At 43.1% G+C, this 24,621-nt stretch overlaps 1 protein-coding gene across 1 annotated transcript in view; it reads right to left on the bottom strand.

The window, feature by feature from the left end:
* Nucleotides 1-24,621, bottom strand: part of PCDH15 (protocadherin related 15) — a 1,392,890-nt gene that overhangs the window by 832,263 nt on the left and 536,006 nt on the right. The window contains exon 4 of the mRNA XM_065552026.1: nt 19,552-19,615. The gene's annotated coding sequence lies outside the window, so the exon portion shown is untranslated. The remainder of the gene's footprint in view (nt 1-19,551; nt 19,616-24,621) is intronic.

Genomic DNA, 24,621 nt, shown 5'->3' with positions numbered 1-24,621 from the left:
TATCAACAAACACAGATTCAATAAAGGCCTTTTGCTACTTTCTCCTTCAGTACTTCATGCTACCCAAGTTTCCCAACACACACACACACACACACACACACACACACACACACACACACACACTATTCCAGACTTGCAAGAAGGAATGGGAGTGTAGTCTACTGGTGAGAAGACGACTCTCCAAGTATATGAACTAGCAATCCTCCTGTAATCTGAGGGCTAGCCCACTCTCCTTGTTCTAACAAGCAGATTCAGCTCCCTTCCCCAAAGCTGGGAACAGAATCTAAGGGTATGTCTACATTACCCGCCAGATCAGCGGACAGCAATTGATCCAGCGGGGATCTAGTCTAGTCTAGATGCGATAAATCAACCCCCGAGCGCTCTCCCGTCGACTCCTGTTCTCCAGCGCCGCGAGAGGCGCAGGCAGAGTCGACGGGGGAGCGGCAGCAGTCGACTCACCACGGTGAAGACACCACAGTGAGGCGATCTAAGTACATTGACTTCAGCTACATTATTCACGTAGCTGAAGTTGTGTAACTTAGATTGATCCTCTGCCCCCACCCCAGTGTAGACCAGGGCTAAGAGTATATCTACATTGCAAAAAAAGGGGTACATTCTTAACTTGGGTTAGCTAACTCGCATTAGCTAAATCAGGTTCAAGTAGCAGAGAAGACTAAGCCCATGTCTACACTACCACTTATCTTGGCAAAACTTATGACTCTTAGGGGTAAGAAAAAAACACACTCCATAGCAATGTAAGTTTCACCAGCGTAAGTGGTAGCGTGCACAGAGCTATCTCAGCAGGACAGCTTCTCCTGCCAACATACAATTGTGTCAATAGGAGAGCTCTTTCCCGTCGGCATAGAGAGGCACAGCTTCGCTGCTGTAAGGTCTCTAGTGAGTTCAACCCCAGGTTCCCCTACAGGCTTTAACTTGATCTGCTAACCCAAGTTAAAAGCTGAGCTGCTGAGTCTTTGCTGTTATTTTAACCCAAGTTTGCTACCACAGTTTAGCTACACCAAGTTAAGAACACATCTTCTTTTGCAACATATATACCCTAGAGCAGTGTTTCCCAAACTTGGGACGCCAGCACATCCCTCGGCCCGCGCTGCTTCCAGCAGCTCCCATTAGCCTGGAGCAGCGAACCACAGCCAGTGTGAGCCACGATCGGCCAGACCTGCAGACATGGCAGGTAAACAAACCGGCCCAGCCCGCCAGGGGCTTTCCCTAAACAAGCGGCGTCCCAAGTTTGGGAAACATTGCCCTAGAATCATGACTTCCCTTCACAAAGCAGACCAGGGTGTGTTGAAAGAGTTTCTCAACATGTGTTTGGATTCTGAGGGATTATACACATTGGAGGATTAATATATGGGTCCATGAGGTTTGGGCCTAGGGGCCATAGTCAATTTGGGGGCCCCCACAGGAGAACCAGAACCTGTTGGGTGGGGGGCACCAGTGCCGGTATTGTGGCCCCATCCCTGCTCCTCTCTTCCCCGAGGCCCCGCCCCATGGCCAGGCCAGAAGCCAGAGCTGGGCTGTGGTTAGAGGCACCCGAGTAGCCTGGACCACTGTGGAAAGCCCTGGACCCTCCACCTGCCCTGGAGAGGTGCCGTGGTGCCCAAGAGCAGCCTCCAGTCCGTGTCCCCACCCCCTGGGCAAGTGGAGGGTCCATGACTCCCCACAGCGGTCCGGGATTCCTGGGCGTTCTTAGCATGACAGCCCGCCTCCGGCCTGGCCAGGGAGTAGGGCCTTGGGGTGGGAGGGAGGAGGAGCAGGGGAGAGCCCTGTGGCAAAGGGGCTAAGGCCCACCTCAGTCCCTCACTGGGAAGCAGGAGCTGCAGTTCACAGGAGGGGAGCTGATAGGGTGACCAGATGTCCTGATTTTATAGGGACAGTCCCGATATTTGGGGCTTTTTCTTATATAGGCTCCTATTACCCCCCACTCACTGTCCTGATTTTTCACACTTGCTATCTGGTCACCCTAGGAGCTGATCACCTTCCCCGCCACAAAGCGCAGCCCCTGCCACTGCCGCTCCATGCCTGCCCCAGGCTACTACTCCCATGTTAAATTGTGGGCGGGCATGGCCTTTCTACTTGTAATACTGGGGAGCCCTGCCCACGCAGTTCCAGCACCTCTGGGTCCCTGGCATATAGGGGTGTAGCAGGGTGGTCACCCGCTCCAGCCTTAAGAGGGCTTAAAACAGTCCAGGAGAGGGCGGTGGCTGCGAGCAAGCAGTTCCCAGGCTGAGTGGGGAAGTAAGCTCAGCTGAGGCCACGCCGCAATCAAGGCTCAGCTGGCTGGCCCTTATAACAGGGCAGTGGGCCAGGAGCACAGACAGACTCTCTCTCCGGCCTGTTGAGAGGGAAGGACCTGGCTGCTGGGAGCGTACCATGGTACCCGAGGTGGAGCAGGGATGGGGGAAGGCCCAGGGAGCTCCGGCCTGGAAACCCCCAGGCTGCGGCCTAGTGGAAGGCCAAATAGGTACTGGGGTTGCAGGGGGCAGCCCAAAAGGGGTAGGCAGAGGCAGCAGGTCCAAACTCCCTTGCCTGTGATGAGTTGCATTTATACTGCAGTCTGCCCCAGGGAGCGGGGGCTAGTTGGTGACTGGCAGTAGCCTACGACTGAAGCGAGGTGGGGATAGTGGGTGGGGGTTCCCTGGGGAGGGGAGACCCAGAGACTGAGGGGTGTACTGCCAAGGGCAACACCCCAGCGTGCAAGGGGCAGTGGGTCCAGGAGGGACACAGGGGCCAGGAAAAGCAGGATACTGGCCTGCAGAGGGTGCTCCGATGGCTGGAGAGCTAATTCCCAGAAGGAGGCACCGCAGGGGTGAGTCCCACATGCTTACAAGGGGGCACAAGTGTTTTTTGTGCTCTGGCCCCAATAAATCTTAATCTGCCTCTGATTATACACTAGGCTATCTCTGGTTTTATATTTTCATGGTCCCTTTCCTCTGCCACACAACAACATGAAAAAGTTTTCATGGTGATTGTCTAGGATCCCCACATCACCCTTTGGCTAAATTTGAGCAGCAATTACTACGGTGCTGTTGCCTGAGCAAATAGAACCTGATCACCATCCAAGCCCGCTCACTAATTTGTCTTAGTACCAAGCTGTTGACATGATTCTGTGTCTTTCTATGGTTCAAAGCTTCATTGTATACATTATTGTCAAGGAAGACAACCCAATAGGTCTGTGTTGGTGATGTCACAAGTCTTCATGCAACATACCTTCTCATCTGCTTACAAGGCCTGATCACACCACAATATCTGTCCAAAGAAATGTTTCTTCCCACTTTCCCCTCACTATGGAGATAGCTAACAAGTTAGGTTTAATGCCACCTGATCATTCATTTAATCCCTGCAACCTGCCCTCATATCTTCTACATCCTTGGTTGTCTACTTTTTCAGTGTCAAATGGGCAATATACTAAGGACTATATTAGAAGAGGCTCTACAGAGAGGGAATGGAATGCATGTCTGCCACTGGTCACCGTGACTTAAAGTAGGTTTGCACCAAGCCTAATGAACTCTTCCAATACTAGTAAATACCTCTCAGAGAGCTCAACTGCAGACAAGGTAGTATACTTTAGTTACAAATGAATTATGAGGTGACTGAAGTCCCTGTTTTCATACATTAGTATGTATGACTACAAACACTTTTGACATGATAATGGATTTAAACACTGAAATTATGTTCTCTCAGGAACACAGTGTACCAAAGTATATAGTATTTAGGGCTGTTGATGCATCTCTCAATAATACACTTCTTACTGATGGCCATTTCTGTAGACCTACACAGACTCTTCCAGTTGTTGGGTCCCCCTGGGTCATGAAATATTCTTGCAATATACCCAACACAATTTGTTAATTTGTTTAGACATTTCTGCAGTTTCCAAATTTATACTGCCGCTTGCAGACTGCCTTTGTTACTACACAGGTTTTTTTTTTTTTTTTCAATTTTTCATTAAGAAAATGGAAATGACAGTTTCCTAGATGCCCCGCTGAAAGGTTCTTGTCACTTTCACTTTCTGACTACAGACAGAATGGCTGCCAAGCCTAACTCTCTGCTTACTCCCCAGCTCCAGGGCTGCAGAGGCTGAACACTCCAGCTCTCTGTCTCTCCAGCTGCTGAAGCTGGGGGAGAGGTTTAGTGCCTGGGGGGGTCTCCAGTTCTGAAGCTGAGGAGGGAGGCAGGAGGATGAGGTCCCTAGCTCTCTGCCTCCCCTGTAGCCATGCAAGAAGGCTCCTGTCAATGTCACTTTCTGCAGAATTGACTCACTACCTCTAAAAAGTAAAATTGACAAGAGCTTTTCAGGTGGGCAGCTGGGAAGCTAAAAACATCCTATTTTGGTTCTCCTGAGAGATTTTTTTTTCTTGAAATCCCTTCATACAAAAATCTTTGTTGTTTGGATGTTATTCTGCGAGAAGGGATGTCCATTTGCTCCAATAATTTTCTTGGTGCCTGACACCAAAAACATTTATAGTTCAAAGATCTAGAGCAGAGTAACAGCATGGACGGCTCTATTCTTTTCAGTCATCTATTGCACCTAATTTTTAAACAGTCATAAAATATCCATTCCATCATTATTAGAGCAGAAAAACAAACTAAAAGTAACAATTTGTACCAGACTTAATGAGTAGATAACTTGACTTTTCAAAGTGCTGAGCACCTGAAACTCCTTGGACTTTAATGTGACCTGTTCTCTCTCCACACTTTTGGAATCCAGGCCAACTCATGGTCATAGTTACCAGCATTTAAAAAAGATTATACCATAAATTGTCCAAGTGAGTCATGAGTCTGGGGATTACTGGATGATTGTGTTCACATTCTGATAAATTTTAGGTTACTTTAATATACCTATTTTATTCAGAGTCTCAAAAGATTTGCAATACAGAGGTTCCTCACATCTTCCCCTCACATTCTGTTAAACCTCTTATCCCATAATGTCCTTGCTGGCAATGCTGTTGTTGAGAATACACGGAGCAGAGAATGATTGTGAAAACAAGCCTTTGTCCCCACAACTGGGATACTGCACTACCACCACTTCAATGGGAACAGAACAGGCACCTGGAGCGGCTTCTGTAAGAACCTGGAAGGAAGCAGGTGAGGTATGTGACCAAGCCTTGTTCCCTAGGATGGGAGGAAATTTTGGGACTTTTCTGGGGAGCACTGAATTGGGTGCTGCTTTTCATTATATTAAAATACATGACAATCCTGGGAAACCAAGGTGGACAAGGGAAGGAGTCTGTTTGGGGCCATTGACTGTACATTACTGTAGCAGAATGTAGTAGTAGCAGCTGAGGATACCGGTAATGGGTTGCAGGTCTGAATCCAGTCCAGGACAGTAAATTTGTTACCATCTGGAGGCATATGGCTTATATGAAATTAATTTGTCAGTCTCCATTCAGTTACAACAATTACCATCACAGTGGATGCAAAATCATATAATCATAGAAAAGTAGGGCTGGAAGGGAAGTCAAGATATCATCTTCTCCATCCCAGCAGGTTGAGGTAGTATTCAATTTACTTAGACCATCCTGGACAAATGTGTGTCTAACCTTTTCTGAAAAGCCTTTTCTTATGCAGATTCCACAACCTTCCTTGATAACTTACTCCAGTACCTAACTATCCTTATTGTTAGAATTTTTTTCTCATGTTTTACCTAAAATCTCCCTTGCTGCAGATTAAGCCCATTACTTCAGTGACCATGGAGAAAATTGATTACAGTCCTCTTTATAACAATACTGAACATATTTGAAGACTTCTCTCTTTCAGTCTTCTTTTCTCAAGACTAAACATGACTAGGTTTTCTTTTAAAACTTTTCCTCATAGGTCAAGTTTTAAGTCTCCCCCCCCCCTCCTGTGGACTCTCTCCAATATGTCCACATCTTTCCTAATGTGTAGCTCCAAAAACTGGACAGAACAGAATATTTGCCTAACACTGCATCATATTGTCTGCGAGTCCACAATTTGTGATCCACCCACCAGTTCCTTTTCTGTAATGCTGATGCCTAGCCAATTATTCTAAATTTTGTAGCCGTGTGTTTGATTTTTCCTTCCTAAGTGTAGTACTTTTCACTTGTCTTTGTCAAAAATCAACAAGATATAATTCAGTATTCTCCAATTCATCAAAGTAATTTTGAATGATAATACTCTCCTTCAAAGTGCTGGCAACCCCTCCCTGCTTGATGTCATCTACAAATTTTATAAGCATAATCTCCACTCCATTATCCAACTCACACATACAATTATTGAATAGCGGACCTAGAAGAGATCCCTGAGAGACCCCACAACAAACATCCTCCTAGTTTGACAGTGAAATATTGATAACTACTCTTTGAGTATGGTCTTTCAACCAGCTGAGAACTCACCTTATAGTATCTTCATCTGGACCACATTCCTTAGTTAGCTTAAGAGACTTATGTGGGACTGCGTCAAAAGCCTTCCTAAAATCATGATATATCACATCTCTGCTTCCCCATGTCTACTAAACCAGTAACCCTATTAAGAAAGGAAATTAGGTTGGGCCACTAGGACTGGTTTATGAGAAATCCATGTTGGTTATTACTTACCACCCTATTATCCTCTAGTGTTTATACATTGATTGTTTAATAATTTATTACAGTATGTTTCCAGGTATTGAATTTACAATGACTGATCTATAGTTCCCCAGGTCCTCCTTGTTATTCTTTTTAAAGATCGATACTATGTTTGCCTCTCTCTAGACCTCTGGGACCTCACCCATCCTCCATGAATTCTCAAAGATAAATAGCTAATGTTCTGAGACGGTTTCAGCTAGTTCATTAAGTATCCTAGGGTGAACTTTATCAGGTCCTGCTGACTTGAACACATCTAACTTATCTAAATATTCTTTCTGTTCTTTCCCTTTTCTGACTTGTTTTCCTTCTCTCTTGATGTTAATATTAATTGTGTTAAGTGTCTCATCACAATTCAACTGTCTAGTGAATACTGCAGAAAAATAAATATGCAACACTTCAGCTTTTAATGGTGTCATCCATTATTAGCTCTTCTTCCCAGCAAAGTAGTGGACCTATACTTGCCCTCATCTTTCTCTACCTCTCAATATATTTACAGAATCTCTTCTTATTGCCTTTTATGGCCTTTGTTAGGTGTAACTCATGTTGTGCGTTAGCCTGTCTGATTTTCCCCCTACAGTGCTTGAGGTATTCTTTTGTACTCATCTTTGCCAATTCATTGGCAGTCTCAGCAGAGAAACCATGCACTAAAATAATAAATGGACAGAGAAATCATCTAACTTTGCACAGTTATTTAAGGTCAGGTACTCCTGCTTAGTGAGGAAGCTTAAGATGAGGTTTTCAATGGTCTAACTGTTCCCATCAAAGTAGATGGGAAAACTCCCATAGATTTCAATCCGAGAAGTCAGGCCAATTCTGAATGCTTTTGAAAAAAAAAACACCCTAAAATGCCTGTGTCTATGCAGTAACTGTTCTATGGATAGTGTACTACAATCTACAGAACTGCCAAACAAATAAATTTCATGATGAAAGCTACATTTGCACACAATGTTTAAAAATAATAAAATAAGATAATGGAATGAGAGATGGACACAAAGTATTACCACAAATTTTTTTTGACCTAATCCCGTTATATTTCAGCTCTAACACTAAAAAAAATTATATTTCTGTCTGTACAGTTAGTGAAAACAAATGAAAGAATTAGTAAGTCTATTGATATCTGTAAGGCTTCTCATGTACATTTATGAACATTTACCAGCTAATCTGTTTTTGTTGGTAATAGCTGATTCTTGACTTCAGGATATAATCACTTATAGAATCACAGGGATTTATTGACACACTGAGTGCCAACTTCAGCACACAAAAGCAGGACTGACCTTCCTCCTAAATCCCTGTAACGACATGCAAGACAACTACATAACACTAAGTGTTTGATTACATGAAAAATTAATTGTAACAGTTTATTAATATGGTTTGATATAGTGCTCTTTTAAATTAACCAATGGGTGTCAGCAGGGTCCACATGGACAGTTAGTCTGTGGTAGACTAGTGTGAGGTAGATTCACACCACAGCTTGCAATGAACTGTTTGTGTAGACCAGCCTTAAGATACAGCACCATCTATTGGTGGAAGTCTTGTCTGCGTTAATCATTACAATTTACCCCCTTCAGTTAAATAAGAATTTAAAAGTGACTCATAGGAATCCAGGTACTCGGCCATGCACAGAGGTTTTGGTGTTGGTCTGCCTGCTTGAGTACTGTATTCAGTCATGGAAACATTACTCAGCTGGATTTAGATGATCAATGAGTGCAGGGTTCATATCTTCTAGTTAGGTTATCTGTTATGAACAGATTTTTGAGGACAGCACTGTTTTGAGGTCCCAAGGAGACACTGGCAATTCCTCCTCCAGAACTGGTCTACCATTACGAGCCACAGGAAACTTGCTAGGATACCTCCAAATCCTCTTTTGCATCCCTCTCAGATAGTTGTTGAGCATCGTCATCAGTCCTCCCCTTTCTTTCGTTGAACTTGTGCACCAGTTCTTGATGAACTTCAAAGGGATTAGGGTGTGTTTTTTTGTTTTGTTTTTTTGTATCAGCAAGGATAAGTTGTTTAGTTTTTAAATTACTTGAAAAAGGAATAAGTTTGGGGCTTTTTCCCCACACTTGTTGTTGCATGCCCACACCCTTCATTCCTGGATGGGCATGTAATTCACCTACATCCTGGCATCTTGTGACTAGCATGCTCCACTTTCATCTCATCGGTTCCTCCACCTTCTGGAATGCTATTCTCAGGTCACTCATATAAACTTCTCTGCATCTCTCACTGGTGTAGATACAGGAGGCCTTGACAGTTCTTGCTGCCCAAACATCAAGTCCCAGAGAAGCATGTGTTTCAGAGTTCAAAAATAATCTTGTAAGTAGAGTAATGGATAGTTGAGTGCCAGCTGGTGTTATATGCAAAGACAAAAAAAAGTTGTCTTCATATCCCAGTCTTGTTGGTCTTCACTGACCAAGAATCTAAGCATGGAAAAATGGTTACCTACTTTTTCGTGAGTGGCAGCTGTAACGGAGCAGCCACCAAGAGGTCCAGCAGCATACAAACCAGTGCTGGCGCAGCCAAGCCGGCACTATGAGGATCACCTTCGCCCTGTCCTGCTTGATGTTCATGAGGACTTTGTGAATTAGTGGCACAGGAGCAGAGAAGCATCTGACAGTGAGCCTCTGTCCATCCCCTGAATTGAGCAGAAAACTTGGCATTTCCTGTTCTGCTTGGACGCAAACAGGTGCGCCTGGGGAGTTCCCCACCTCTGGAAGATGAGGCTGACCACTTCCAGATGGAGGGACCATTTGTGGCGAGATGAGAAGGTCCTGCTGAGGCAATCTGCCAAATTGTTCCTGGCCCTGGGAAGGTGTGCAGCTACAAGATGGATGTCGTGTTGTACATAGAAGTCCCAGAGCCTGAGGGCTTCCTGGCAAAGGGCAGATGATCTGGCTGTGCCTTGCTTGTTGATATAGAACATAGCCACTGTATTGTCCATCAGGACCTGGACCATGCTGCTTTTTGTGTGACGTAGGAAGGGTTGGCAGGCCAGGTGAACCACTCTGAGCTCCCGGACCTTGATGTGTAGGGAGCGATCATGACTCGAGCAACAATCTTGCATGTGGAGATTGCCCAGGTGAGCTCCCAACCCCAAGCCCGAAGCATCGGAGATGAGGGACACAGACAGGGATGGAGCCACAAAGGGAACTCTCTCCAACACCAATGCAGGATTCTTTTACCATGTGAGTGATGACAGTACATGGTCCAAGACCCCGACCACACGGTCCACGCTGTGTCTGATGGGGATGTAGACTAACACCAGCCAGGGCTGCAGGGGCCTGAGGTGGAGCCATGCGTGCTGGACCACATAAGTGCAGGCCACCATGTGACTGGTGGTGAGAGGGTGGGTGTGCATGCACAAGATCAGGTCCGCCATGATTTTGAACCAAGCCTCAGGGAGGAAGGCTCTGGCCTGAGTAAAGTCGAGAACTCCTCCAACAAACTCTATGCATTGCACTGAAATTAAGGTCGACTTTTTCTCGCATATTAACAGGGAGAAACAGGTTGCGACAGGTGGAGCAAACCAGGTTGAGATGATGCCGCACCTGATCCCAAGATTGGCCCTTTATTAACCAGTCAATGAGGTACAGATACATTTGCACCCCTATGCGCTTCAGGTAAGCGTCCACTGGGCTATGCACTTTGTAAATACTCTCGGGGCTGACAAGAGACTGAAGGGTAGTGCCGTGAAATGAAAATGTCGGTGGCCCAACACAAAACAGAGGAAACGCCCATGCCCTGGAAAAATGGAAATGTGTCTTAAGTCGAGAGCGGCTGTCAAGGCTAATTCTCCACTCTGGTATTTCGAGTGCAGGAGGTGGGGGCCCACAAGGATTGTAAAAATACTGGCCACTCCAGGCTTGTATTAAACTCCCAAGGTTACAGCTTTTCTCTGACCTTGGATTGGTAGATGCTGCCACCACTCAAGTGCAGAACCCCTTTGAGAGCTCAGGAAGGCACACTTGGGAATTCCTTCCTGTGGGGTACCCTCAAGCTCTTTCTTAAGCTGTGAGACTTTTTATCCCTTTATAGGTAGAGCAATTAGAGAACAGCTACTAAGAGGGATTTTATAGCTAGCGGCTGGCTGGGTGTTCATAAAGATCCAGGGAGGGAATAATGGAGGCCAGAGAGACCATGTGAAACTTCAACTTCTTGTGAGTCTAGTTGAGGTGGCGCAGGTCCAGAATGGGTCTAAGGCCTCCTTTTGCTTTTGGGATTAGGAAATAGCGGGAGTAGAACCCTTTCCCCGTCAAGTCTGCAGGCACCTACTCTACTGCCCCCAGGCATAGGAGGTTCTTGATTTCTTGAATGAGGAGTTGCTTGTGGGAAGGTGGGTGGGAGGGAGGGTCAGCCATGAACTGCAGGGTATAGCCCAAAGATAGCACCCAACGGTCCGAGGTCAGCCGTGACCAGGCCAACCAGAAGGGGCACAGGCAGTTGAAGAAAGAGCAGGGGGTGGATCTTGGGAAGTGACTGGGGCGCCATCCTCAGGCACATTCTCAAAATGCCACTTCTGTCTTCTTTGGCATTTGGAAGAACCAGGCTGGGCAGAGGAATGGGAAGACGAAGGGTGATGCCTTTTAAATCCTGTGTCTCTGTCCTTCTTTGTGTAGGAGTTAGACTGGGGGACACTGCAGGACCTCGACAGAGGCAGAGGAGGTGGGAAACAGAACGGCTTTCTAGCCTGCTGAGGGGTGTGTAGGCCCAACGAACGGAGGATGGCACAAGAGTCTTTAAGGTTGTGGAGCCATGCATCAGTCAGCTCTGAAAAGAGCCTTGCTCCCTCAAACGGGATGTCCTGAAGGATAGTCTGCATCTCCTAGGACAGCCTGAAGGACTAACCAGGAGCTGTGCCTCATGACCAACGCAGAGGTGACTACGCTGGCCACTGAATCTGTAGCATCGCAGGCCATCTGGAGGGCACCCCTTGCCACCGCTTTTCCCTCTTCCACCAAGGTGGTAAACTCCTAGGCTCAGTCCTGTGGAAGGCCCTCCTTCAGCTTACTGATGGAGTCTCACAGGTTCAAGTTGTATCTGCCTAGAAAGGCCTGATGGTTAGACACCCAAAATTGCAGGCTGGCTGTCCAATAAATTTTCCTGTCAAACAAATCCAGCCTCTTGGTGTCTTTATTTTTTTTGGTGTGCTGCTTGCCTGTCCTTTTCGTTGATGATCGACGATCAGGGACCCCACTGGAGGGTGGGTATACAGGTACTCAAATCCCTTTGCCAGGGCATAGTACTTCTTTTCCACTTTAGGAAGAGGGGGTCTGCCACACAGACATAGCAATTTTTAGGACCCCTGGGTGGACGGGCAACACAACCTGGGCTGGGGTAGAGGAAGGTATGACATTAAAGAGGTTGGACTCCACTGCTTGTACCTCGACCTCCAAGCCACTTTTTTGAGCAGAGCCTGATTCTCCTTGAAGTCACTGGGGGGAGGAGGGGTCTGCATGTTTGCGAGGGGCCTGCCACTGCTTTGTCCAGAGATGATGAAGACAACTGTACCGCAGGGGGTGGGGCAGCCTCTCCTTGCTCATCTGGGGATGACTCCTTGGGCATCGGGGCCCAATATATCGCCCTCATGTTGGCTTCAGCACCGTGCTCAGACTCTGGTGCCAGGGACAGTTTGTCCAATGTGGCCTGGGAGGAACGGCAGGAATATGAGACAGGTATAACAGATACACCCCACGTGTTCGAGTACTGCCACTGAGCAGGCCACTGCCCCTTCCTCCATGCCACCGCTGCAGGAGCTGCGTCGGTCTCGCGGGCCAGTGGCAATTTGCCATTTATAGGGGAGGGGATGAACTCTCCTTCTGACCGGACCATTGCCCTTCCAGTGATCAGGATGGAGCTGTAGATAATGGAGTCTGCCGACTGACCCTTGTCGGCAACTATTAAGGAGAGGGCGAGGATTGATGCCTGCCCAAAAAGCGGTACTGGGGAGATGGAGATCAGTGATGCAACTGGGAACACTCCCAGACCCCGGGGGGATTGATGCCTGGGAGACCACCTAGGAGATGGTGATCTGCGCCATAGTGATCTCTGGTGGGAGACTCGACCGTATTGTGGGTATAGGGATCAATGTCATGAGTCAGCTGTCCCATGCCTTGTAGGTCGAGACCTTGGCTCAGGGACCTGGGTCTTCTAACCAAGGCTGCGGTGCAGGGATCCTAGGCTGCAGTGATGAGGATCAATGATGGTCGTCAGGGAACCGGTGACACGCCGCTGCTTTAGAGGACGGACCCATAACCGGCTTGCCCGTAGATGCCAGGGCCTTAGCCGGGTCCATCACCTGGCTTGGCATCTGTGGTGCCAGATGGCCTACTTGCTCTTTGGCCACTGGGCCCGCTTCAGGCACAAATGACCCTATTAGGGGCCAGGATCCCCTGCCAATCCCTGGGAGTCGGAGATGGGTCCCTGGTTGGGCTATGGGGTTTGACCGAGTAGCTCTGGGGCGGCACATGCCTAACAGGTCCTTTGCCCAAAGTCTCCTTTTTCCGCAGTGCCAGTGGGCCCATTGACTTCAACCACTTCTTAGGTGAGGGGGAACAGTGCCAGGTGGATTCTGGTGCTGGCGATGCATTGTGCACCAATGCCAAAGTATCAGGCATGGAGTCCAATTGAGAGGGCTCTGAGGCAGATATCCCACTCCTTTTGAGTTCGATGGCAAAAGTTTTTGCAGATTCTGCACTTGTCCTTTCAGTGGGACTCCAGACAGCTATCCTGGGGGTCGTTAATGGGCATCAGTCTTACCCCTGTCTGCAACCTTCCCACATGGAGCTGGGAGCAGGGACGCGGCTCCAGAGCAGGGATGCAGCTCCAGGAGGAGGGATGCAGACAGGGGTCTGGGGGCAGAGGGTGGTGGCGGGAACGGACCCTCAGCCGGCGGGCCGTGGGGCTGACAGCCGGAGCCAGGAGTGGATCCCTGGCTGTGGGTCCAGCAGCTTGGCAGCACTCCCTTCCCACCCCCTATGGGGGCTGCTGCAGGTCCCAGCAGTGCTTCCCAAGCCTTACTCCGTACCTCCTTAAGGGGGCACACCCCACAGATTGAAGACCTCTGTTCTAGGAAGATGATGTAATTTCTTTCAAACTGACATTTGTTTCCTGCACTTTTAAACCCTGACTCCTTAAAAAGCTTTAGAATCCTTTCCACTCCTACCAGATGTTCCTCCCATGAAGTCATCTAAGTGCATGAGGGTATCTTCATTTAACACAAAATATTGCTGTTCTTGTCTACAGATTAATTTGTGTAGTCAGGAAAAGTAGTTCTAAATAATGTGCAATAGTGTGAGAAAGTCAGAACATTAAGCAAAAAAGTACTATAATAATAAAGTGTCAATGCAGAAGGCGTTCTTCACCCAGCAAAAAAACTATCCTATATTATGAACAAAATTTCCGTAAGTCATTAGTACCAGGGTAGAGAGATTAGGAGCACAATATATTCTTGCAGCACCTGGTTTGTACTTCATTTCATGTGAATATTTCTCAGCTCGTGGGCATTTTGACCATGGATTTAGAGGAAAAACAATTCTCACTTAACAAGGGTACGCAATTTGGTTAAAAATAAGACCTGTTCAGAAAAATGAAATTTCTATCTTTCATGAAATGCCTACGTTTCTATATGTTTCTATAACAAAATGGGTTATAAAAGGAAAATATCAACATTTTTCACAAAACGAAATGCTTTGAAACATTTTGAGTACATGTCAAAACAAAAATTCTAACATTTTCAGTTGAAACAAAATATTTCATTTTGAAACGTCAATCCTAAATTAAATGTTTCAGTTTGAATTTTCCTGTTAAAAAATTATGTTAAAATTGACATTTTCCCATGACAAATTTGATTTTGACAAAACCCCATATTTCACTGAAATTTTTCAACTGAAAAATATTCCCAACGTTCAAAGAAAATCTTTACCTTTTCTGAAATAAAAGTACTATACTTTGAATAAATAAAATGTTTAAAGACATTGCCTTCAATGCAGAATTCTAGATTAGCAAGTATGAAATCCAACAGAGGAAATCTACAGCACAGATACATCATCCTGTCTAAGTATGTCTAAGGTAACTAGGACAGGATAGTTAAGGTCTGAAAAATATTATGACAGTATACAAACAAGTGTTATTTTTTTCCATTGCATAAATCTATATATGTTAATTATGTACAAATTAACAGTGCTGAGAATGTCAGAAAAGGCACCAATTAGTTCCAACTGCAACAATTATTTTGTATATGTAGATACCTTGCTGTTAGGACATAGGCTACAAACTCCAATTTATTTGACCATAACAGGCCATAATTTACAGGCCAAATATCCACCAGATAATAAACATTTTCAACATACCTTTTTTGTTTAATGAATGTTTTCAGCATGTTTTTGTGCATACCTTTCATGAAAACATTAGAAATCACACTATACTATTTTTGTATAGGAATGTAGAGACAGTTAAAACAGTATGCAGAATGTGTTTGTGACTACTATTAAGAAGAATACATCTGTGTGAGAGAGATCAGTTATCTCTATAGTGTGAGAGTTATCAGGTAACATCTAGTAAAAATAAAAATAAAACAAAATTGGTACTTAAAAACTACTAACTACAAATTTGTGTTCTGATTTGAAAATCTAGTGGACAAGTCACAGATATTACCAGCTTTTTATTGCTGCATTATGCATAGATTCTGTTTGACTCACACTGTCATATAGCAAAACTGTCATCTCATGGAATTTCCCATGAAGGAGCTGACCATGCTTTCCATCCATAAAATCAGGATGCTTATCTCTGAAACAGGTTATTGGAAGACAGCAGTGAGTTTTTAGCAGATAAGGGAAAGCCTATGCGTATAATACTGGCTTGCAGTAGGTGCTACAAAGCAGACTCAGAATTCAGGCATTGATCCTCTTTGATACTGCCACTTTCTGTGTGTGTGTGAGGTTGGATAAAGGAGCAGCAGAGAAGTGGAGAGGATAATAGAGTAGTACAGCTTCCTTCAGCAGTGGCTGTTAGAGGAATGAATTGAGGTGTTGGAAGAAATTAAAGAAAGGAGGGGAAACTGCACTGTTCTCACTTCCCACTTCTCCCTAGGAGACTACAACTAGTTCAGTGGCTTACCTTCCCTCTTGCACTTACCCATCTCCTGAATTAATTCACATGGTCTTTGTAGATATTTCTATTAAGTGTGTTTTTTCTAAGTAATGCTCTCTAGGTACTTTCTAACACCTATTACATCCCTCTAGTGTAATACATAATGAGCAGATTCAAGAAAGCAAGTGCTTTAGAGCTCTTTCTTGCTTCACTCTTGAACATCTCATGATTAGTAAAGTGCTCTGCTGTAAATGATAGTTTGCAATGGGTGATTTCTTCTTTAACTCTTTGATACCAGGAGATTTGAATTCCCCTGTGACACAGCAATCCCAAATATATTAGAAATTAAGAAGAGAATTCTGGCCCAAAGGTTATGGTATAAGTAAATCCGTTTTCTGTATTCATCATTTACAGCCAAGTTTTCCGGGGGGGAGTTCATTAATTTTGGGTGCCCATTGATGGGAGCTGTGGAACCTCAATAACTGAAAAGTAGGTGAAAGTAGGCACCCAAGAGTGAATACTCATAAAAATGTTGTTCTATATTATCAACATAGTGACCCCACTCAAGCCAACACATTATCTGTAGTGGTTGTCAGCATTTTTAAATAATCTCTCTCTTTTGGGAAATATAATTCAATTTTAAACCTGACTTTGGGGCAGAATTTGCCCAAGTTTGAGATATAGGTGTTTTTTTTTTAACACTTCAACAACTCTAAAAATGTCATTAATTTAAGATTGATGGGCCTTTAATTTGAATTTTACTTTGAACAAACAAATTAATGTATGTACATTGCAGGTTTTGCAGCCATTCCATGAGATTTATAGAATATCAAAACCTAGAGAGATTAGATAATTTTAACGTCAGTGACAAAAAATGATCTTTGCCTGCCTACTTAAGAATGAAATACTAATGCACTGAAGGTTGTCGCACAGTTTGTATCATCAGAACAAATTACAAGAAATGCTTATTATTAATCACTATAGCGGTAGTGCCTAGGAGAGCCAGTCATGGATCAGGACCCCTTTGCGTTAGGCACTGTACAAACACACAACAAAAAGATGGTCCCAGTCTCAAAGAGCTTCCAATCAAAGCATAACACAATGTTGAAAATGCTTCAATTATCTTTGTTTGTTTTACTTTAAAGGTGAAATGCAATGTTTTAAAAACCCTTCAAAACACTTTTGTAGAAGTCCAGAAGTAGACAGCCATTTAAAAAAATGAAATTAGCATTAAAGATAAACAAATTACCATCTCCTTAACAGCCTAAGAAATGAGATTTGCTATTGTCTCTGTCAGAGTGACAGACCCTAATCAAAGGTTGGAAAGAACCATTTCTTCTAAAATTCTATTTGCTACTATTGCTGTAATTCTGTGGCAGAGAAACCAGGAAGATCACAGCTCAGATTTCTCAGGTCCTTGGAGGAAATATTTGTTAGAGTAGGTGTTAATATTTTAAACAAAAGGGATTTGTTTTGTTTCCTTTTGGATTCTTAACAGCAAGTTGGAAAGATTTAGTATAACTTGTCCTGTTCAGCTATAAAGATGATCTATTTACCATACAATACCTGTAACTGAAAACTACTGAAAAAGAGAGATAAATAGACAGAAACATCTGATACATGAGTAAGACTACGCTATAAATCTTAATGATAAGAGTGCTGCATATAAATTTTCTTATAGTATAATATCACATAGTTTTTGTCTTGTACTCTTAAAATAAGATTTGTGACATATACCTTTTCTTTCGATTAATTGAAAAGTGGACTTTTTACACAATAATTTCTTTGTTTATTTTTCAGACAAGTGGCACGTTCCATTCAGTTGGTGGTGAATCTATTGATTTGTTTTAAAATATAGTGGATTGGCCAATTCACAGCAACAATTGACAGACACAGTCATTGTAGCAGACTCATTTTCTCTTCATCTAATTTCTTTTGTAAGACCTCTAGAGGGCAGCGAATAAAAGAAAATAGAATTCCAGAAAAAGATGCAAACATTATACACAAGCTATAAAGCAATATTAAAAAAAAATAGTGTATATTCTCTTCTTATATAATCTCATTAAAAAACTCCCATCTAATTTTCCATGTTAATTTAATGAGATATTTTTCTATCCCCAACCTTCTAGACTCTCAGACTTTTTTGGGAGAAACACAATTAAAAAGAAAAAATTCAAATGCATTGCTAAATTTTATATTCCCTTCTTCCATTTCCCTTGGAACTACATTCCTATGCCCTGCTGGAAAATAAAAGTCTGCCAAATACGCATAGAACCCAGGGTTCCTTAAAGATGCACATGGGAAAGCAAGACTTTGGGAATTGTACCAAACCAAGGAATAGGTCTTTCTTACCTTTAGGTACGGTAATAAAACATGTATGATTAGATTTAACTATCTACTTTACTATGTGGACGTAAATATATAAAGTTATGTCTAAAGCAAGTGTGACAGCCAGAAAGTGATGGCAGAATACTCTCCTTTACATGGCTCCTCCTTGGCTTGTACTCATTTATTGAGCACAGAGACAGACATTTACCTAATACCTCCAGTACAGACTTATCCATGACATATGTGTAGATAACTCCCAGTGATATGTGTGTACCATCACACTTGTTTACTTTAATGTTAAGAATAAGTTCACTGACAAATTTACCCTAATGTAGAATCTATAAAATAAGATTCCAGGATTGACACTCTGTCAATGGGTCACTCTGAAGTCCAGAATGACCCACTGACAGACATTCTAAAGTCCAGAATGTCTGTTGAGTCAATGTGAAGGAATGGAAACAGCTACGAACATGGTTGAGAGCTCTTTCTGTTTAGCATATCTCCAGGTACAATAATCACTCTGATTTGTGATCTGTTATCATCCAATTTTTAAATTCTTAGCCATTCTGACTTTACAAATTACACCCATGTGGTTTATAGCTACCGTAAGGTAACTATGCCATGCCAAGAGTCCTAGACTATTATGATTTCAGAGGTAACTCAACCAATTGCCACCCTTATTCTACAACTAATTCTCATGCAACAATGTCACTGGTTACATAAGGGAGTCTGCACACATAGTGGGTTACTTGGCCCAACTGCCATACCTGTGTGACAGCAAGGGTTTTCAGCTATTAAAGCATTAATGTGTAATAGAGTTACTGGACAGTTTGCACAACAAGCTGGCACAAAAGCTCACAAAAATATACAGTGCAACTTGTGATATATCACACAATAACAATGTTAATCTATGGGACAAAATTAATCACCAGGACAAAATTATACCATTGTATGACTTCACGCTAGGTCTAAATAATTTTTGTGGGGGTTTTGTGGCTAAACCTGGTACAACTCCAAAAATATAGGTTTTAGCTGTGCAAGTACTGTGGGCAGAAGATTAGCTAAAATATTGTACATCTTTTGGAATGCAGTACGGGTCCATAAATGAAAATAAAAGAAAATGTTAAGGATTAATATTGCCACAAAATAAAAAATAAATAGATATAAATTTTAGAATTAAAAACACTAGTACCTAGAGATCAACATTAGGAGAACAAAACAAAACGAAAAGCACTGTAATTAATAAAAGATGGCCATTATACCTACATACTGGAGGATATATTGGGGCAAATCTTCAGCTGGTTTTCCCTTAATGTCAAAGGAGCAATGACAATTTACAGCAGTAGAGGCTCTGACCCTTGTTTTTGGTAAACCTTGATTGTCAATTCAGTTGTTCTCCCCTCTTCCCCCATTCTAATCTTACATTCTCTTAATTTCGTGTTTTCTGATGTACGAATTTCCTTATTCTTGCAATGTCTTCTTTATACCAGCCCATATTTTTCAACTTCTTTTTCTGCCTATGTTAGAAACTGAGACTTACCAAACTGTTGAGGGTCTCTTCATACTCCAGTTGAGTTTGCTGTGATGTCACAGAATGATGCATTCTGTAGGGATTGGCAAATATAATTATTAATGCCCTGAACCTTACAAATATTGTCTCTATTCAACCAACTAAACATGGTCAAATGTTTTGCTAACATTCATGCTATTCCCTATCCCCCTAACCTAAGCTGCTGGAAGCAGTCCTAACTGTGACTCCATTGCCCAGTAAACATGCAGTGTTTGGCAAAACATTTCCCCTCACATTGGCTTCCAGGACAGATGCTGAAAAAGAACAACTACAAGCACTTCATTTCTCTGAATTGGGACAAAGAAGGCATAGATCCCCTGACACACTGAAGAAAGTCTGTAAGTGGTCACACCAGAGGAACTACCCAAGTAGGGAAGATGCACCACAGGCAAAAGTTACAAACTCTGCAGGAAGCTCTCTTCACTCCTTACAAGATCTACAGTAGTCTGAACTCTTAACCTCAGCCCCTGTGCAGTTTATGTAGTCCAGTAGACAGCCATACTCCATTCTCTGTAGCACTTTCAGCTATACAGGAGACTGGCCAGTTGTCTGAGAAGCTAACTTAGCTTCTCATGAAAGCTCAGCATGACTTTCCTTAAGTACATGCTAAATGAGTTTATCTAATGAAATCTATCGTGCATGTGTAACCACACACCTCCTGGGTGAGGTGCTCTGTCCCATGTAGTGGCACCGAGACCACTTGGAGCGAGATTAATGAGTTTGCTCAACAACTTTAGCAAAAGGCCATATGGCTTTTAGCTGATGCAGTAGAGGCTCATGCACTAAGCTCCAGAGGCCCCAGGTTTGATCCCACCCACCAAGGACCAGGGTCTGTCGGTGTTACAAGTGGGGGCTCATCTGGGATTTCAACTGTGAAGTCTCTGAAGCTCGGGATGTACTTCCTCAGCTAGGGAAAGTATGTAAGCCACACACCGCCTGGGTGTGGTGCTTTGTCCCATGCAGTGGCACCTAGACCACTTAGAGAGAGATTAGTGAGTCTTCTCTACAGTCATAGCAAAGAGCCATATAGCTTTAGCTCATGCACTAAGCACCAGAGGTCCCAGGTTCAATCCTGCTCACCGAAGCCCAGGGACCTCTGGAGCTTAGTGCCCAAGCTAAAGCTATATGGCTCTTAGCTAAGGCTGTAGAGCAGACTCAATCTCTCTCTCTAAGTGGTCTTGAAAATAATAGTAAAAGGCTGTGAATTGCTTCTAAGCGAAGACTCATTCCATGTCAAATTTCAGCTTTCAAAACTTCCTTCTCTCCAGCTATAGGCTGTTTAAAAGAGAGAGAAGGGTGGAATTTTCATGTTCTAGCACTCAAAAGCATCTCAAACTTTCCAACAACAAACCCCACAAATTTGCAGTGACCTTGGAAAATTTCAGCCTAAAAGTTGAGATTTCAGAATTATAAGTAACTGTAAACTGGGGCAAGAAGAGAAACTGCTTTGTGGCCTTCTCTACAGCAGGGCACCTATTTTATAGGTAGATTAGATAAAATAGATACATACATACAAAAAAAACCCCTACAAAACTCAGTGCGCTCATGGACACATGAAAGCTAATTTTCACTGGATCATCTTAAAGCACTTCTGTAACATGGGAAATATGTCCTTGCCAAATTACAAGTTTCTACAACCTCCTGTATGTGTGAGAGTGCTGATTAAAATAACTTTTATTTATTTATTATTGTAAAATCTCCTTTTATTTCCCTCTTTCTTTGAAGTCTCTAAAACAGGCAAATTGTTTTTTCTCTAACTTCTCTAACTTCCAAAACAACCTGCTCTTAGGCTAGAAACAAATGTGCCAAATTTCAGCCTAAAAGGTAGAAGTTTGACAAAATTATGAGCTTCAGAAAATGATCCTTTAGAATGAAAATCCTACAATCAGATCTACATAGATGGACCCCAGAACCATTATGGAGCCCTGCTGAAAGCAAAGGTATTCAGGGTTATAGGAAACTTCTCCTAGAGATAGGGGGAGTTATATCCTATAACTCCTATCACACAGTTTCTTCTTCAGAAGGCACTGCTGCTGCTGCCCCACTATACAAGACAGAAAACTGGACAAGATAGACCATTGGTCTGATCCAGTCTGACAACTCCTATAGCCCGAGATGGATGTTCTGGTGAACATAAGAATGGCCAGATAGAGTCTGACCAATGGTCCATCCAGTCCAATATCCTGTCTTCCAACAATGGCCAATGCCAGGTGCTTCAGAGGGAATGAACACAACAGGGCAATTTTCGAGGGATCCATCCCCTGACCTCCACTCCCATCTTTTGGAGTCAGAGGCTAGGGACACCCAGAGCACGGGGTTGCCTCCTTCACCATCTTGGCTAATAGCCATTGATAGACCTATCGTCCAGGAACTTATCTAATTCTTTTTTGAACCCAGTTATACTTTTGGCCTTCCCAACATCCCCTGGCATTAAGTTCAATGGGTTGATGGTGCATTGTGTGAAGATGTATGGACCCACGTTTGTTTTAAACATGTTGTCCATTAATTTCACTGGGTTACCCCTGGTACTTGTGTTATGTGAAGGAGTAAATACCACTTCCTTATTCAGTTTCTCCACACCACACATGATTTTATAGACCTTTATCTTATCCCCCCTTAGTTGTATCTTTTCTAAGATGAACAGTCCCAGTCTATTTAATCTATCATATCCAAGCTCGTCCATATCCTTAATCATTTTTGTTGCCCTTCTCTGTACCTTTTGCAATTCTAACATACCCTTTTTCCCAAGATGGGTAACCAGAACTGCATGTAGTATTCAAGCTGTGAGCAAACCATAGATTTTGATAGTGGCATATTTACTGTCTGATTATCTCTCCCTTTCCTAATGGTTCCTAAAATTCTGCCTGTTTTTTTTTTTTACTGCTGCTGTGTATTATGGATTGTTCTCTGGAAACATTTGCTTGATGACTCCAACATCTTTCTTGAGTGGTAACAGCTATTTTTGATCCCATCATTTTGTATGTATAGCTGGGATTCTGTTATCCAACGTGGATTACTTTGCATTTATCAATATTGAATTTCATCTGCCATTTTGTTGCCCAATCACCCAGTTTTGTGAGTTGCCTTTTTAACTCTTCCCAGTCAGCTTTGAACTTAACTATCCTGAGTAATTTTGTATCATCTGCAAATTTGGCCACTTTACTGTTTTTACCCCTTTTTCCAGATCATTTATGAAGATGTTGAACAGGACTGGATGATTTACCACTATTTACCTCTCTCCCTTTGGAAAAAGTGACCATTTATTCCTATCATTTGATTCCTGTCTTTTAACTAGTTACTGATCCATTAAAGGACCTCCCCTCTTATCCCATGACTGCTTACTTTGCTTAAGAGCCTTTGGTGAGGGACCTTGTCTTTCTGAAAGTCCAAATACATTATATATGGGCACTGGGATTACCCTTGTCCACACATTTGTTGATCCCCTCAAAGAATTCTGATAGATTAGCGAGGCATGATTTTTCTTTACAAAAGCTGTGTTAACTCTTCTCCAACAAATCAGATACATAAATGAACACAACAATTCCGTTCTTTAGTTTCAACCAATTTGCCTGAAGTTATGGTTAACATTCTGCAACTGCCAGGATCCCCTCTGAAGCTTTTTTAAAAAAAATCGGTATCACAACAGCTAACCTCCAGTCATTTGGTACAGAAGCTGATTTAAATGATATGTTATGTACCACACTTCGAAGTCTGCAATTTCATCTTTGAGTTCTTTCAGCACTCTTGGGTAAATACCATCTGGTCCTGGTGACTTCCTATTGTTTAATTTATCAATTTATTTCCAAAACTAATATTGACACCGGAATCTGGGACAGTTCCTCAGATTTGTCAGCTAAAAAGGATAGCTTAGGTGTGAGAATCTCTCTCACATTCTCTGCAGTGAAGACTGATGCAAAAAATCATTTAGCTTCTCCACAACAGTCTTATCTTCCATGAGTGTTCCTTTAGCACTTTGATCATCCAGCGGCCTCATTGATAGTTTGTCCGGCTTCTGTCTGGGGTGGCTAGGCTTGGGTGGGCTCAGGCTTTGGTCCCCCTGCTGGGGGGGTATAGTAATTTTTGTTGTCAGAAGGGGGATGTGGTGCAATGAAGTTTGAAAATCCCTGATCTAGACCATCCCTGGCAGGTGTTTGTCTAATCTGCCCATTAAAATCTCCAGTGATGGAGATTCCAAAACCTCCCTATGGAAATATATTCCAGTGCTTAACTACCTGACAGTTAGGAAGTTTTTCTTAATGTCCCACTTAAAACACTCTTGCTACAATTTAAGCACATTGCTTCTTGTTCTATCCTCAGAGGTTAACGAGAACAATTTACCTCCCTCCTCTTTGTAAGAAACTTTTATGTATATGAGAACTTAAGTTCTCCCTCAGTCTTCTCTTCTCCAGACTAAACAAACCCAATTTTTTTCACTCTTCTCTTATAGGCCATGTTTTCTAGACCTTTAATCATTTTTGTTGCTCTTTTCTTGACTTTCTCCAATTTGTCCACATCCTTCCTGAAATATGGTGCCCAGCATTGGACACAACACTTCAGCTGAAGTCTAATTAGCACAGAGTAGAGCAGAAGAATTATTTAGTGTCTTGCTTACAGCAGTCCTGCTAATACATTACAGAATGACATTTGCTTTTTTTTTGTAACAGTGTTACACTGTTGACTCATATTAAGCTTGTGATCCACTATGACCACCAGATCCCTTTCCGCAGTATTTCTTCGTAGGCAGTCATTTCCCATTTTGTGTGAGTGCAACTGATTACTCCACTTAGGAAGGAACACTTTGCATTTGTCCTTATTGAATTTCATCTTATTTACCTCAGACCATTTCTCCAGATCATTTTGAATTTTAATCCCTATCCTCCAAAGCTTGCAAACCCTCCCAGCTTGGTCTCATCTGCAAACTTTATAAGTGTACCCCCTATGCCATTATCTAAATCAGCAGTTCTCAAACTTTAGCAACCCGAGGACCCCAATTTGAATTTTAAATTTTTCGTTGACCCCCCAAACCTCCCACTCAGCCCC

This window comes from Chrysemys picta, chromosome 7 (assembly GCF_011386835.1).
Source record: "Chrysemys picta bellii isolate R12L10 chromosome 7, ASM1138683v2, whole genome shotgun sequence".
Lineage (NCBI taxonomy): Eukaryota > Metazoa > Chordata > Testudines > Emydidae > Chrysemys > Chrysemys picta.
This window is presented reverse-complemented; position numbering and strand designations above follow the sequence as displayed.